Genomic DNA, 17219 nt, shown 5'->3' on the forward strand with positions numbered 1-17219 from the left:
GGATCAATAGCAGAATAACTGAGGCAGAAGAACGGATAAGTGAGGTGGAAGATAAAATAGTGGAAATAACTGCTGCAGAGCAAAATAAACAAAAAAGAATGAAAACAATAGAGGACGGTCTCAGAGACCTCTGGGACAACATTAAACGCACCAACATTCGAATTATAGGGGTTCCAGAAGAAGAAGAGAAAAAGAAATGGACTGAGAAAATATTTGAAGAGATTATAGTTGAAAACTTCCCTAATATGGGAAAGGAAATAGTTAATCAAGTCCAGGAGGCACAGAGAGTCCCATACAGAATAAATCCAAGGAGAAATACGCCAAGACACATATTAATCAAACTGTCAAAACTTAAACACAAAGAAATCATATTAAAAGCAGCAAGGGAAAAACAACAAATAACACACAAGGGAATCCCCATCAGGATAACAGCTGATCTCTCAGCAGAAACTCTACAAGCCAAAAGGGAGTGGCAGGACATACTTAAAGTGATGAAGGAGAAAAACCTGCAACCAAGATTACTCTACCCAGCAAGGATCTCATTCAGATTTGATGGAGAAATTAAAACCTTTACAGACAAGCAAAAGCTGAGAGAGTTCAGCACCACCAATCCAGCTTTACAACAAATGCTAAAGGAACTTCTCTAGGCAAGAAACACAACAGAAGGAAAAGACCTACAATAACGAACCCAAAACAATTAAGAAAATGGGAATAGGAACATACATATCAATAATTACCTTAAATGTAAATGGACTAAATGCTCCCACCAAAAGACACAGATTGGCTGAATGGATACAAAAACAAGACCCATATATATGCTATCTACAAGAGACCCACTTCAGACCTAGAGACACATACAGACTGAAAGTAAGGGGATGGAAAAAGATATTCCATGCAAATGGAAACCAAAAGCAAGCTGGAGTAGCAATTCTCATATCAGACAAAATAGACTTTAAAATAAAGACTACTAGAAGAGACAAAGAGGGACACTACATAATGATCAAGGGATTGATCCAAGAAGAAGATATAACAATTGTAAATATTTATGCACCAAACATAGGAGCACCTCAATACATAAGGCAAATACTAACAGCCATAAAAGGAGAAATCCACAGTAACACAATCATAGTAGGGGACTTTAACACCCCACTTTCACCAATGGACAGATCATCCAAAATGAAAATAAATAAGGAAACACAAGCTTTAAATGATACATTAAACAAGATGGACTTAATTGATATTTATAGGACATTCCATCCAAAAACAACAGAATACACATTTTTCTCAAGTGCTCATGGAACATTCTACAGGATAGATCATATCTTGGGTCACAAATCAAGCCTTGATAAATTTAAGAAAATTGGAATTGTATCAAGTATCTTTTCCGACCACAATGCTATGAGACTAGATATCAATTACAGGAAAAGAGCTGTAAAACATACAAACACATGGAGGCTAAACAATACACTACTTAATAACGAAGTGATCACTGAAGAAATCAAAGAGGAAATTAAAAAATACCTAGAAACAAATGACAATGGAGACACGACCCAAAACCTATGGGATGCAGCAAAAGCATTTCTAAGAGGGAAGTTTATAGCAATACAATCCCACCTTAAGAAACAGGAAACATCTCGAATAAACAACCTAACCTTGCACCTAAAGCAATTAGAGAAAGAAGAACAAAAACATCCCAAAGTTAGCAGAAGGAAAGAAATCATAAAGATCAGATCAGAAATAAACGAAAAAGAAATGAAGGAAACGATAGCAAAGATCAATAAAACTAAAAGCTGGTTCTTTGAGAAGATAAAAAAAATTGATAAACCATTAGGCAGACTCATCAAGAAAAAAAGGGAGAAGACTCAAATCAATAGAATTAGAAATGAAAAAGGAGAAGTAACAACTGACACTGCAGAAATACAAAAGATCATGAGAGATTACTGCAAGCAACTCTATGCCAATAAAATGGACAACCTGGAAGAAATGGACAAATTCTTAGAAATGCACAACCTGCCAAGACTGAATAAGGAAGAAATAGTACATATGAACAGACCAATCACAAGCACTGAAATTGAAAATGTGATAAAAAATCTTCCAACAAAGCCCAGGACCAGATGGCTTCACAGGTGAATTCTATCAAGCATTTAGAGAAGAGCTAACACCTATCCTTCTCAAACTCTTCCAAAATATAGCAGAGGGAGGAACACTCCCAAACTCATTCTATGAGGCCACCATCACCTTGATACCAAAACCAGACAAGGATGTCACAAAGAAAGAGATCTACAGGCCAATATCACTGATGAACATAGATGCAAAAATCCTCAACAAAATACTAGCAAACAGAATCCAACAGCACATTAAAAGGATCATACACCATGATCAAGTGGGGTTTACTCCAGGAATGCAAGGATTCCTCAATAGACTCAAATAAATCAACGTGATACACCATATTAACAAATTGAAGGAGAAAAACCAAATGATCATCTCAATAGATGCAGAGAAAGCTTTCGACAAAATTCAACACCCATTTATGATAAAAACCTTGCAGAAAGTAGGCATAGAGGGAACTTTCCTCGACATAATAAAGGCCATATATGACAAACCCACAGCCAGCATCATCCTCAATGGTGAAAAACTGAAACCATTTCCACTAAGATCAGGAACAAGACAAGGTTGCCCACTCTCACCAATCTTATTCAACATAGTTTTGGAAGTTTTAGCCACAGCAATCAGAGAAGAAAAGGAAATAAAAGGAATCCAAATCGGAAAAGAAGTAAAGCTGTCACTGTTTGCAAATGACATGATACTATACATAGAGAATCCTAAAGATGCTACCACCAAACTACTAGAGCTAATCAATGAATTTGGTAAAGTAGCAGGATATAAAATTAATGCACAGAAATCTCTGGCATTCCTATATACTAATGATGAAAAATCTGAAAGTGAAATCAAGGAAACACTCCCATTTACTATTGCAACAAAAAGAATAAAATATCTAGGAATAACCTACCTAAGGAGACAAAAGACCTGTATGCAGAAAATTATAAGATACTGATGAAAGAAATTAAAGATGATACAAATAGATGGAGAGATGTACCATGTGCTTGGATTGGAAGAATCAACATTGTGAAAATGACTCTACTACCCAAAGCAATCTACAGATTCAATGCAATCCCTATCAAACTACCACTGGCATTTTTCACAGAACTAGAACAAAAAATTTCACAATTTGTATGGAAACACAAAAGATCCCGAATAGCCAAAGCAATCTTGAGAACGAAAAATGGAGCTGGAGGAATCAGGCTCCCTGACTTCAGACTATACTACAAAGCTACAGTAATCAAGACAGCATGGTATTGGCACAAAAACAGAAAGAAAGATCAATGGAACAGGATAGAAAGCCCAGAGATAAACCCACGCACATATGGTCACCTTATCTTTGATAAAGGAGGCAAGAATATACAGTGGAGAAAGGACAGTCTCTTCAATAAGTGGTGCTGGGAAAACTGGACAGGGACATGTAAAAGTATGAGATTAGATCACTCCCTAACACCATACACGAAAATAAGCTCAAAATGTATTAAAGACCTAAATGTAAGGCCAGACACTATCAAACTCTTAGAGGAGAACATAGGCAGAACACTCTATGACATAAATCACAGCAAGATCCTTTTGGACCCACCTCCTAGAGAAATGGAAATAAAGACAAAAATAAACACATGGGACTTAATGAAACTTCAAAGCTTTTGCACAGCAAAGGAAACCATAAACAAAAGACAACCCTCAGAATGGGAGAAAATATTTGCAAATGAAGCAACTGACAAAGGATTAATCTCCAAAATTTATAAGCAGCTCATGCAGCTCAATAGCAAAAAAACAAACAACCCAATCCAAAAATGGGCAGAAGACCTAAATAGACATTTCTCCACAGAAGATATACAGACAGCCAACAAACACATGAAAGGATGCTCAACATCTTTACTCATTGGAGAAATGCAAATCAAAACTACAATGAGATATCATCTCACACCAGTCAGAATGGCCATCATCAAAAAATCTAGAAACAATAAATGCTGGAGAGGGTGTGGAAAAAAGGGAACACTCTTGCACTGCTGGTGGGAATGTGAATTGGTGCAGCCACTATGGAGAACGGTATGGAGGTTCCTTAAAAAACTACAAATAGAACTACCATATGACCCAGCAATCCCACTACTGGGCATATACCCTGAGAAAACCATAATTCAAAAAGAGACATGTACCAAAATGTTCATAGCAGCCCTATTTACAATAGCCCGGAGATGGAAACAACCTAAGTGTCCATCATCGGATGAATGGGTAAAGAAGATGTGGCACATATATACAATGGAATATTACTCAGCCATAAAAAGAAATGAAATTGAGCTATTTGTAATGAGGTGGATGGACCTAGAGTCTGTCATACAGAGTGAAGTAAGTCAGAAAGAGAAAGACAAATACTGTATGCTGACACATATATATGGAATTTAAGGAAAAAAATGTCATCAAGAACCTAGGAGTAAGACAGGAATAAAGACACAGACCTACTAGAGCATGGACTTGAGGATATGGGGAAGGGGAAGGGTAAGCTGTGACAAAGTGAAAGAGCGGCATGGACATATATACACTACCAAACGTAAGGTAGATAGCTAGTGGGAAGCAGCCGCATAGCACAGGGAGATCAGCTCGGTTCTTTGTGACTGCCTGGAGGGGTGGGATAGGGAGGGTGGGAGGGAGACGCAAAAGGGAGGGGATATGGGAACATATGTATATGTATAACTGATTAAATTTGTAAAATAAAAAAAAAACAATAAAAAAAAAAAAGACATGTACCAAAATGTTCATAGCAGCCCTATTTACAATAGCCCGGAGATGGAAACAACCTAAGTGTCCATCATCGGATGAATGGGTAAAGAAGATGTGGCACATATATACAATGGAATATTACTCAGCCATAAAAAGAAATGAAATTGAGCTATTCGTAATGAGGTGGATGGACCTAGAGTCTGTCATACAGAGTGAAGTAAGTCAGAAAGAGAAAGACAAATACTGTATGCTGACACATATATATGGAATTTAAGGAAAAAAATGTCATGAAGAACATAGGGTAAGACAGGAATAAAGACACAGACCTACTAGAGAATGGACTTGAGGATATGGGGAGGGGGAAGGGTAAGCTGTGACAAAGTGAAAGAGTGGCATGGACATATATACACTACCAAACGTAAGGTAGATAGCTAGTGGGAAGCAGCCACATAGCACAGGGAGATCAGCTCGGTGCTTTGTGACCACCTGGAGGGGTGGGATAGGGAGGGTGGGAGGGAAACGCAAAAGGGAGGGGATATGGGAACATATGTATATGTATAACTGATTAAATTTGTTATAAAGCAAAAAATAAAAAATAAAAAATAAAAAAATAAAGAAATAAAAATAAAATAAAAATTAAAAAATAAAATGAAAAGGCAGGGGCTTCCCTGGTGGCGCAGTGGTTGAGAGTCTGCCTACCGATGCAGGGGACATGGGTTCATGCCCCGGTCTGGGAAGATCCCACATGCCACAGAGCAGCTAGGTCCGTGAGCCATGGCCACTGAGCCTGCGCATACGGAGCCTGTGCTCTGCAACAGGAGAGGCCACAACAGTGGGAGGCCTGCGTACCACAAAAAAAAAAAAAAAAAGAAAAGAAAAAAGAAATGGCAACTTATAGAATAGGAGAAAACACCCGCAAATCATATATCTGATAAGGGGTTAATATCCAGAACATACTAACAACTCCTTAAACTCAAATAGCCAAAATACAAATAACCTGATGTTTAAAATGAGCAAAAGATCTGAATAGACATTTCTACAAAGAAGACACATAAATGGCCAATAGGCCAATGAAAAGGTGCTCAAGATCACCAGTCATCAGGGAAATGCAAATCAAAACCAGAATGAAACACCACCCCACACCTGTCAGAATGACTATTATTAAAAAGACAACAGATAACAAACGTTGAGAAGGATGTGGAAAAAAAGGAACCCTTGTACACTGTTGGTGGGAATGCAAGTCGGTGCAGCCACCATGGAAAACAGCATGGAGTTTTCTCAAAACATTAAAAATAGAATTACTGTATGACCCAGCAATCACACTTCTGGGCATATATACAAAAGAGATGGAAACAGGATCTTGAAGAGATATCTGAACTCCCATGTTCATTGCAGCATTATTCACAATATTGAAGATATGGAAACAACCAAAGTGTTGATTAACAGGTGAATGGATAAAGAAAATGGGATACACACACACAAACATACACACACGCACACACACACACACACACAAATACAATATTATCCAGCTATAAAAACAAAAAGAAATCCTGCCATTTGTGACAACATGGATGAAACTGAAGGACATTTTGCTAAGTGAAATAAGCCAGATACAAAATTCACCACTATTATTGAACATAGTTTTGGAAGTCCTAGCCATGGCAATCAGAGAAGAAAAAGAAATAAAAGGAATACAAATTGGAAAGGATGGAATAAAACTGTAACTGTTTGCAGATGACATGATACTATACACAGAGAATCCAAAAGACGCCACCAGAAAACTACGAGAGCTAATCAATGAATTTGGTAAAGTTGCATGATACAAAATTAATGCACAGAAACCTCTTGCATTCCTATACACTCATGATGAAAAATCTGAAAGAGAAATTAAGGAAACACTCCCATTAACCATTGCAACAAAAAGAATAAAATACCTAGGAATAAACCTACCTAGGGAGACAAAAGACCTGTATGCAGAAAACTATAAGACACTAATGAAAAAATTAAAGATGATACCAACAGATGAAGAGATATACCATGTTCTTGGATAGGAAGAATCAATAATGTGAAAATGACTATACTACCCAAAGCAATCCACAGATTCAATGCAATCCCTATAAAATTACCAATGGCATTTTTTACAGAACTAGAACAAAAAAATCTTAAAATTTGTATTGAGACACAAAAGACCCCAAATAGCCAAAGCAGTCTTGAGGGGAAAAAAAAATGGAGTTGGGGGAATCAGACTCCCTGACTTCAGACTATATTACAAAGCTACAGTAATCAAGACAATATGGCACTGGCACAAAAACAGAAATATAGATCAAGGGAACAGGATAGATATCCCAGAGATAAACCCATTCACCTATGGTCAACTAAGCTATGACAAAGGAGGCAAGGATATACAATGGAGAAAAGACAGTCTCTTCAATAAGTAGTGCTCGGAAAACTGGACAGCTAGATGTGAAAGAATGAAATTAGAACACTCCCTAACACCATACACAAAAATAAACTCAAAATGGATTAGAGACCTAAATGTAAGACCAGACACTATAAAACTCTTAGAGGAAAACACAGGAAGAACACTCTTTGACATCAATCACAGTAAGATCTTTTTTGATCCACCTCCTAGAGCAATGGAAACAAAAACAAAAATAAACTAATGGGACCTAATGAAACTTCAAAGCTTTTGCACAGCAAAGGAAACCATAAATAAGATGAAAAGATAACCCTCAGAATGGGAGAAAATATTTGCAAATAAATCATTGGACAGAGGATTAACCTCCAAAATATATACACAGCTCATGCAGCTCAATATTAAGAAAACAAACAACCCAATCCAAAAATGGGCAGAAGACCTAAACAGACATTTCTCCAAAGGAGGCATACACATGCTCAAGAAGCACATGAAAAGCTGCTCAACATCACTAATTATTAGAGAAATGCAAATCAAAACTACAATGAGGTATGACCTCACACCAGTTAGAATGGGCATCATCAGAAAATCTACAAACAAAAAATGCTGGAGAGGGTGTGGAGAAAAGGGAACCATCTTGCACTGTTGGTGGGAAAATAAATTGATACAGCCATTATGGAGAACAGTATGGAGGTTCCATAAAAAACTAAACATAGAATTACCATATGACCCAGCTATCTCACTACTGGGCATATACCCAGAGAAAACCATAATTCAAAAAGACACATGCGGGCTTCCCTGGTGGTGCAGTTGTTGAGAATCTGCCTGCCGGTGCAGGGGACGCGGGTTCGAGCCCTGGTCTGGGAAGATCCCACATGGCATGGAGCACCTGGGCCCGTGAGCCACAACCACTGGGCTTGCGCGTCTGGAGCCTGTGGTCCACAACGAGAGGCTGCGATAGTGAGAGGCCCGCGCACCGCGATAAAGAGTGGCCCCCACTTGCCACAACTAGAGAAAGCCCTCGCACAGACACGGAGACCCAACACAGCCAAATATAAATTAAATAAATAAATTAATTAAAAAAAAAAAAAAAAAAAAGACACATGCACCCCAATGTTCATTGCAGCACTATTTACAATAGCCAGCTCATGGAAGCAACCTAAATGCCCATCGATAGACAAATGCTAAAGAAGTTGCAGTACATATATACAATGGAATATTACTCAGCCATAAAAAGGAACGAAATTGGGTCATTTGTAGAGACATGGATTCATCTAGAGACTGTCATACAGAGTGAAGTAAGATAGAAAAACAAATATCGTATATTAACGCATATATGTGGAACCTGGAAAATGGTACAGATGAACCAGTTTGCAGAGCAGAAATTGAGACACAGAAGTAGAGAAAAATGTATGGACACCAAGGGGGGAAAGCGGCAGGGGGTGTGGGTGGTGGTGTGGTGTGGGTGGTGGTGTGATGAATTGGGAGATTGGGATTGACATGTATACACTGCTGTATTTAAAATGTATGACTAATAAGAAAAAAAATACAAAGAAGAAGTAAACTCAGCCAAAAATATAAATAAATAAATAAATAATGACATTGTTTTACAAGAGACCACATTCTAGAAGATGCATATAAAATCCCTGAGCTTAGTCCCAGAGCACACTTTGAAAAAAACAAATAATAATAAATATGGTCTAGAGGATGTTGAAGGTCTATGAGGCATAACTCTTGCCTTTAATATGGTTTTAATCTAGTTTAAAATTTAAGATTAACACATAAATAATAAATTAATAACACTATCTTCTAAACTCTACAAATTCTGCCCACGATATATAAAAACTGGAAAATGCGGTGTGGAGTAGACTTCCAATGCATGATAGAGGTGAGAATGCTTCAGTAAGACTAGTAAGTTTTGCAGAGGCAGCGGTAAGGGAAGCTGATATTCCTGGATGGGAAAAAACTTAAGCAAAGTGATAACTAGAGCAGTGTTGTTGATAGAACTTTCTGTCACAGTGGAAATATTTTATATCTGTGCTATTCAATGCAGCAGCCCCTGACCACATGTTGCTATGACACACTTGACATGTGGCCAGTGTGACTGAGGAACTGAAATTTCAATTTATCTCATTTTAATCAATTTAAACTTAAATAATTTAAATTTTGTGGCCAGTGGCTACCATATTGTATGGCATATGCCCAAAGGAGTTGGGGAAGACTAATCATGATTTTTTTTCTATTACTTTCAGTGATGTCATCCAGGCTCAGTTATATTGACTACTTTACCCAAACTATCCGCTCCAAAGTATAAAACAAAACAGACTGTCAAAATAGAGTCTTTCCCTGTAACATAATTCCAGGGTGATTTCATGAGCTGCCAAAGTTTATTCTTTTTGCACATCCTCACCTTGGGTTTACCTGAACCAATGGTTTCTCCTTTCAAAGGATTGTTGTTTTCTATAAAATCCACAGAAAAAAATGGAATTTTTTAAGCCAGCAATGAAGAAGAAAATGATGGAAGGTACATTTACCAGAAAGCTTTTAGTACGCATCAGTTTCCTTGGTTACAGGTAATAGAGAAAATGGGGAGGGGCAAAATCACTTGAAGCACAAAATGCTGGAACAAGAGACCAAAGAATTCAAAGCTCAGAGTACCATTTAGGTCACTAGCAAAGCAAAGTGGAAAAAATGAGGCAATTATCCTGGTAGTCCAAGGCAAAATGATTTTTTTCACCTGAAATTAGCCAGATAATTCTAAATGAAAGGACTTTTTTTCTTTTTGGTTGCTGTTTTTCACTGAGTTAAGCTGATAATTTCCAGGGTTTCTTTTCTCAATGTACCTTTCAGTATAGCTATAGATAAGAAAAGTTATAGATAAGACTCCAGCTCCTAATAGGCAGACAGACCTATTAGGAGCTGGAGTCTGCCTGTGATGTTTATGATGGAATCCATATCTCCTGAGGAACTAAATCAGGCCAGATAGGAAAATCAGAAAAGAATGGAGTACACCTGAATCCAGAAGCCCTGAGGAATATAAGATGAGATAGCTATTTTTTTTTCGGAAGAAACTTTCAATGATGCTTCATACCCAGGTGTCAACCCTGGGTTTAGGAAAGCGTGAGTCGGGAGGGAGGAAGTTGTAATTCTGGGAGTAGCACCTTATGGCACATGTTGATGCTAGCAGGCACTGGCAGGCTCTTCTGTTGTGGCTTGTTCTATTTCTCTCACAATAGGCCCAAGACAAGTCTCAATAGATGCCCTGATGCAGGAAAGTGTCCCTGAGGGGAATGTGTATTCATTAGACTAGTTAGTGAAGGGGAGAAATAAACCAAACAGCAAGAAAGAAATTCCAGAACCATCAGTTTAGTGTATTGCCTAGGATTCTAAATATTGCCTCTCTGCTGAGACTCAGCAGATCTAGAAAATCAGAGTAGGAGTTCTAGGATATTATACTAGGGGAAACTCTCAAGTGATGAGTCAGCCTCTGTAGAACAGGCAGCTGAGACGGACTTTGCCCTCCAGCCGGTTAAAAGGCAGCAACAATGTAGCAAGGCTCTCCAAGGGTACATTAGCCACAAAAGAATCCCTCATGCTGTTCAGCACATTGTGCTGGAGCAGTCAGATTTCCAGAAATAGACTCGCCCAAACCCCCTTTTTGTATTTCCCAGAGCTGAACCTGAACTTTCCAGGGGCTTGGCTTGGCTTTTATTTTTTACTCTTTTTTTCATAGATGATTGAATTTCCTAGTGTTGCTTTCAGATCAGATGTTATTTTGAGCACAACTCAAAGGAAGCCATCCATATACATTGAGAAGCAGTAGGTGGCAGAAAAGTTCAGCTTCATTCCTGATTAAGCAAAGAAACACATCAGGGGGTGTAGGAGAGGGGAAAACACTAAAGGCTCCAAGGTCATTGAAAAGTACAAGTATTTGACGACATAGGATGATGCTGGCTGATGCCCAAAGTCTACTAGGTTTTAAAGACGCATTTACAGTTTTTAAAATTCCAGAGCAATTGTTCACATTTGCTACCATCACCAACAACTTATTTAATCACTACACCTTGAAATTTAAATGTTTAACAATAGAAACTACAAAACGTCACAGTGGAAAAACATCATTTGATGTAATAAAGGAATGTTGGTGGTTAAAACTTGAGTTAATCTTCTCCCAGTAGCACAGCAGTCCCAGTTCATAAATCACCCGCAAACCTCTTCCCTCCCTCTCTCTGTCCTCATTCATGTCCTTCCTCTCACCTGCCAGGAGATATCTGTTGAGGCCGAGACCCTGTGCAAAACCATATGCCTAACTGTCTCATTTAATTTTCATAATTACACTATGAGGGAAAATTGGGGCTTAGGCAGATAAGTAGCTTGCAGATAGATCATAATCGGATCTGATTACAAAGTTTACATTCAAAAGCTTTCTATTTGACCACAAGGAGAGAGGAGCATTTATTTTAAATTCAATGTTTGAAGATTTGGATGTAAGAAACTAAGAAGGAAAATGCTGGTACATCCAGTGATTTATCCACACTAAAACACTCCAGGTCATTATTATCTCACTATTGGTTCCAAGGAGTATTGGAAAAACAATATAATTTTAATTTACCCGCCAGGGACTAAATAACAAAATGTGTTGGTGTCTTGACCCTGCTGAAGTGGAGCTGAAACTATTTTTTGTCATCCTTTCCTGCTTTGAAAGTCTAATTCACCAGCAACCACCTGGGACAGTGCCCACACACACTGGAGCATCACTTCTCAGCTGGGCTCCTCCCCTCCGAGCTCCTAAGCTGGATCTCAGGCAAAGACCCTGTGCTTAAGGGAAAAATAACAACAGCAACAACAACAAAAGAAAAAAACCACAGCAGCCCCGACACACATCCATTTCACAGGGCTAAAATCAAATGAGGTGAATAACAGAGCATGGGCTTCATATATTCAGAGACCTAGAGTTTTTAAAATATATCTACATATATTCATCTACTTTTACTTTCCAGTAAACACATTTGAGGTCACTGAAGATGTCTTAAAACAAGTGGAAAAGTATTTAAGCCCAAACTATGTACCTACTTTTTTGCCATACCCTGCCTCAGCTTCCAGAAAAACTTGTAGAGATTAAATTTAATAGAAACTTAAGCTCCACAATTCTCTTTGACATTTCTTGGTAGCAAGGTGGTAGAATCAAGATTAAAGAAGACAATTCTCTTGTTCTGAACCACCCTTTAAAGATAAAATATGACATCAAAATGCTATTATCCAAGGGATGGGGAGAAGTTTGTGGACGATTTTTATCTTTATCATTTTTACTGATCTCTATTTTCTATTTTAAATGACTGCCATATATATTTTAAAGGTTGTTTTATAAGAAAGGAAAGTTAAATCCTGCATGTAAAAAAAATAAACAAGAAGAAATCTGACATATAACTAAAATTTTAGCAAGAGCTGGGGAAAATTTTTTTAAGGCTTCATTGGGTCCATATAGTTCTGAGGCTCCTTTGCCTTTAGGAATTCAATGCTCAGGCATTAATAAAATGTGATGGAAATCCCTCTGGAGCAGAAGGCAGACTATCTGGATTCTAAACCCCAACACGTCCACCCAGTGGCGGGATTACCTTGGGCAGATCATTTAACTTCTTCAACTCTTGATGCAAGTTTAGAAAAGGAAAGTTAAACCAGATACACTCTAAAGACCTCTTAGAGTCCTAACTGCTCAAAATCCAATGAAATACACTGTATTTAAGCTGTAATGAATGCTGCTTTTGGAGGTAATTAGGTATCTCTGAGGGAATTGCAAGATGGTAAATGGATGCCTATTTCTCCCAAAGGATATTATTCCCCCATCTGTCAATTCCCTTGAGCCAAGATAATAATCATTAGTCCTTTCCTGAACTTCTTCTTGTCTCTTTTATTGCACATATAATTTGAAAATGATGCATATTCCCCTATCCCTTGCTGGTAACAAGACACATATTATTCTGTCCTCTCACCATCTCTACAGTCAAAAAGTCATCATCCTTCACCTGATAGAAAACACCACAGAATCTCAAAAGAACTCAAAAACTGAGTGCTTAGATGGAATATCATAAATACTATAATGGCAAATACCTGGAGGAGGGCATTTCTTTCTTTGTTTTGTTTTGTTTTTATTTCCATTACTCTAGGAGGTGGGTCAAAAACGTTCTTGCTGTGATTTATGTCAAAGAGTGTTCCTCCTATGTTTTCCTCTAAGAGTTTTACAGTGTCTGGGTTTCCATTTAGGTCTTTAATCCACTTTGAGTTTATTTTTGTGTATGGTGTTAGGGAGTGTTCTAATTTCATTCTTTTACATGTAGCTGTCCAATTTTCCCAGCACCACTTATTGAAGAGACTGTCTTTTCTCCACTGTATATCCTTGCCTCCTTTGTCATAGATTAGTTAACTGTAGGTGCATGGGTTTATCTCTGGGCTTTCTATCCTGCTCCATTGATCTATATTTCAGTTTTTGTGTGAGTACTATACTGTCTTAATTACTGTAGCTCTGTAGTACAGTCTGAAGTGAGGGAGTCTGATTCCTCCAGCTCTGTTTTTTTCCCTCAAGATTGCTTTGGTTATTCAGGGTCTTTTGTGTCTCCATACAAATTTTAAGATTTTTTGGTTCTAGTTCTGTAAAAACTGCCATTGATAATTTGATAGGCATTTCATTGACTCTGTAGACTGCTTTAGGTAGTATAGTCATTTTCACAATATTGATGCTTCCAATCCAAGAACATGGTATATCTGTCCATCTGTTTGTGTCATCTTTGATTTCTTTCATCAGTGTCTTATAGTTTTCTGAGTACAGGTTTTTTACCTCCTTAGGTAGGTTTATACCTAGGTACTTTATTCTTTTTCTTGCAATGGTGAATGGAATTGTTTCATTAATTTGCCTTTCTGATCTTTTCTTGTTAATGTTTAGGAATGCCACAGAATTCTGTGCATTAATTTTGTATCCTACAAACTTACCAAATTCATTGATTAGTTCAAGTAGTTTTCTGGTGGCATCTTTAGGGTTTTCTATATATAGTATCAGGTCATCTGCAAACAGTGACAGTTTTACTTCTTCTTTTACAAATTGTATTACTTTTATTTTCTTCTCTGATTGCCATGGCTAGGACTTCCAAAACTATGTTGAATTACAGTGGTAAGAGAGGATATCCCTGTCTTGTTCCTGATCTTAGAGGAAATGTTTTGTTTTTCACCATTGAGAATGTTTGATGTGGGTTTGTTGTATATGGCCTTTATTATGTTGAGGTAGGTGCTATCTATGCCCACTCTCTGGAGAGTTTTTGTCATAAATTGGTGCTGAATTTTGTCAAAAGCTTTATCTGCATCTACTGAGATGATCATATGGCTTTTATTCTTCAATTTGTTAATATGGTATATCACATTGATTGATGTATGTATATTGAAGAATCCTTGCATTCCTGGGATAAATCTCACTTGACCATGGTGTATGATCCTTTTAATGTATTGTTGGATTCTGTTTTCTAGTATTTCGTTGAGGATTTTTGCATCTATATTCATCAGTGATTTTGGTCTGTAATTTTCTTTTTTTGTAGTATCTTTGTCTGATGTTGCTATCAGGGTGATGGTGGCCTCGTATAATGAGTTCGGGAGTGTTCCTTCCTCTGCAATTTTTTGGAAGAGTTTGAGAAGGATGGGTGTTAGCTATTCTCTAAATGTTTGATAGAATTCGCCTGTGAAGCCATCTGGTCCTGGACTTTCGTTTGCTGGAAGATTTTTAATCACATTTCCATTTCATTACTTGTGACTGTCTGTTTGTATTTTCTATTTCTTCCTGGTTCAGTCTTGGAAGGTCACACCTTTCTAAGGATTTGTCCATTTCTTCCAGGTTGTCCATTTTATTGGCACAGAGTTGCTTGTAGTAGTCTCTTATGATGCTTTGTATTTCTGCAGTGTCCATTGTAATTTCTCCTTTTTTCATTTCTAATTTTATTGATTTGAGTCCTCTCCCTCTTTTTCTGGATGAGTCTGGCTAATAGTTTATCAATTTTGTTTATCTTCTCAAAGAACCACCTTTTGCTTTATTGATCTTTGCTATTGTTTTGTTTCTATTTCATTTATTTCTGCTCTGATCTTTATTTCTTTCCTTCTACTAACTTTGGGTTTTGTTTATTCTTCTTTCTCTAGTCCCTTTAGGTGTAATGTTAGACAGGTTATTTGAGATTTTCCTTGTTTCTTGAGGTAGGATTGTTTTCCTATAAACTTCCCTCTTGGAACTGCTTTTGCTGCATCCCATAGGATTTGGATCATTGTGTTTTTGTTGTCATTTGTCTCTAGGTATTTTCTGATTTCCACTTTGATTTCTTCAGTGATCTCTTGGTTATATAGTAATGCATTATTTAGCCTCCATGTGTTTTTTATTTAATTTTTTCCCTGTGTAATTGATTTCTAATCTCATAGTGTTGTGGACGGAAAAGATGCTCGATATGTTTTCAATTTTCTTAAATTTACGGAGCCTTGATTTGTGACCCAAGATGTGATCTATCCTGGAGAATGTTCCATGTGCACTTGAGAAGAAAGTATAATCTGCTGTTTTCTGATGGAATGTCCTATAAATATCAGTTAAACCTACCTGGTCTATAGTGTCATTTAAAGCTTGTGTTTCCTTATTAATTTTCTGTCTGGATGATCTGTCCATTGGTGTAAGTAAGGTGTTAAAAAGTCCCCTACTATTATTGTGTTACTGTCAATTTCCTCTTTTACAGTTATTAGCATTTGCCTTATGTATTGAGGTCTCCTCTGTTGGGTGCATATATATTTATAATTGTTATATGTTTTTCTTGGATTGATCTCTTGATCGTTAGATAGTGTCCTTCCTTGTCACTTGTAACATTCTTTATTTTAAAGTCTATTTTATCTGATATGAGTATGCTATTCCAGCTTTCTTTTAATTTCCATTTGCATGGACTATCTTTTTCCATCCCCTCACTTTCAGTCTGTATGTGTCTCTAGATCTGAAGTGGGTCTCTTGCAGACAGCATATATTATGGGTCTTGTTTTTCTATCCATTCAGTAAGCCTCTGTCTTTTGGTTGGAGCATTTAATCCATTCACATTTAAGGTAATTATCAATGTGTATGTTCCTATTACTGTTTTCTTAATTGTTTTGGGTTTGTTTTTGTAGGTCCTTTTCTTCTCTCATGTTTCCCACTTAGAGAATTTCCTTTAACATTTGTTGTAGAGCTGGTTTGATGGTGCTGAATTCTCTTAGCTTTTGCTTGTCTGTAAATCTTTTCATTTCTCTGTCAAATCTGAATGAGATCCTTGCCTGGTAGAGTAATGTTGGTTGCAGGTTCTTCCCTTTCATCACTTTAAATATATCATGCCACTCTCTTATGGCTTGTAGAGTTTCTGCTGAGAAATCAGCTGCTAACCTTATGGGACTTCCTTGGTATGTTATTTATCATTTTTCCCTTCTTGCTTTTAATAATTTTTCTTCATCTTTAATTTTTGTCAATTTGATTACTATGTGTCTCAGTGTGTTTCTCCTTGGGTTTCTCCTGACTGGAACTCTCTATGCTTCCTGGAATTGGGTGGCTACTTCCTTTCCCATGTCAGGGAAGTTTTCAACTATAATCTCTTCAAATATTTTCTTGGGTTTTTCCTCTCTCTCTTCTCCTTCTGGGACCCATATTATGTGAACACCGGTGAATTTAATGTTGTCCTAGGGGTCTCTTATGCTGCCTTCATTTCTTCTCATTCTTTTTTCTTTATTCTGTTCCATGGCAGTGAATTCTACCATTCTGTCTTCCAGGTCACTTAATCCGTTCTTCTACCTCAGTTATTCTGCTATTGATTCCTTCTACTGTGTTTTTCATTTCAGTTACTGTATTGTTCATCTGTTTGTTTGTTCTTTAATTCTTCTAAATGTTTGTTCTTTAATTCTTCTGGGTGTTTGTTAAACATTTCTTTCATCTTCTCAATCTTTGCCTCCA

Source organism: Mesoplodon densirostris, chromosome 5, assembly GCF_025265405.1.
Source record: "Mesoplodon densirostris isolate mMesDen1 chromosome 5, mMesDen1 primary haplotype, whole genome shotgun sequence".
Taxonomy (NCBI): Eukaryota; Metazoa; Chordata; class Mammalia; order Artiodactyla; family Ziphiidae; genus Mesoplodon; species Mesoplodon densirostris.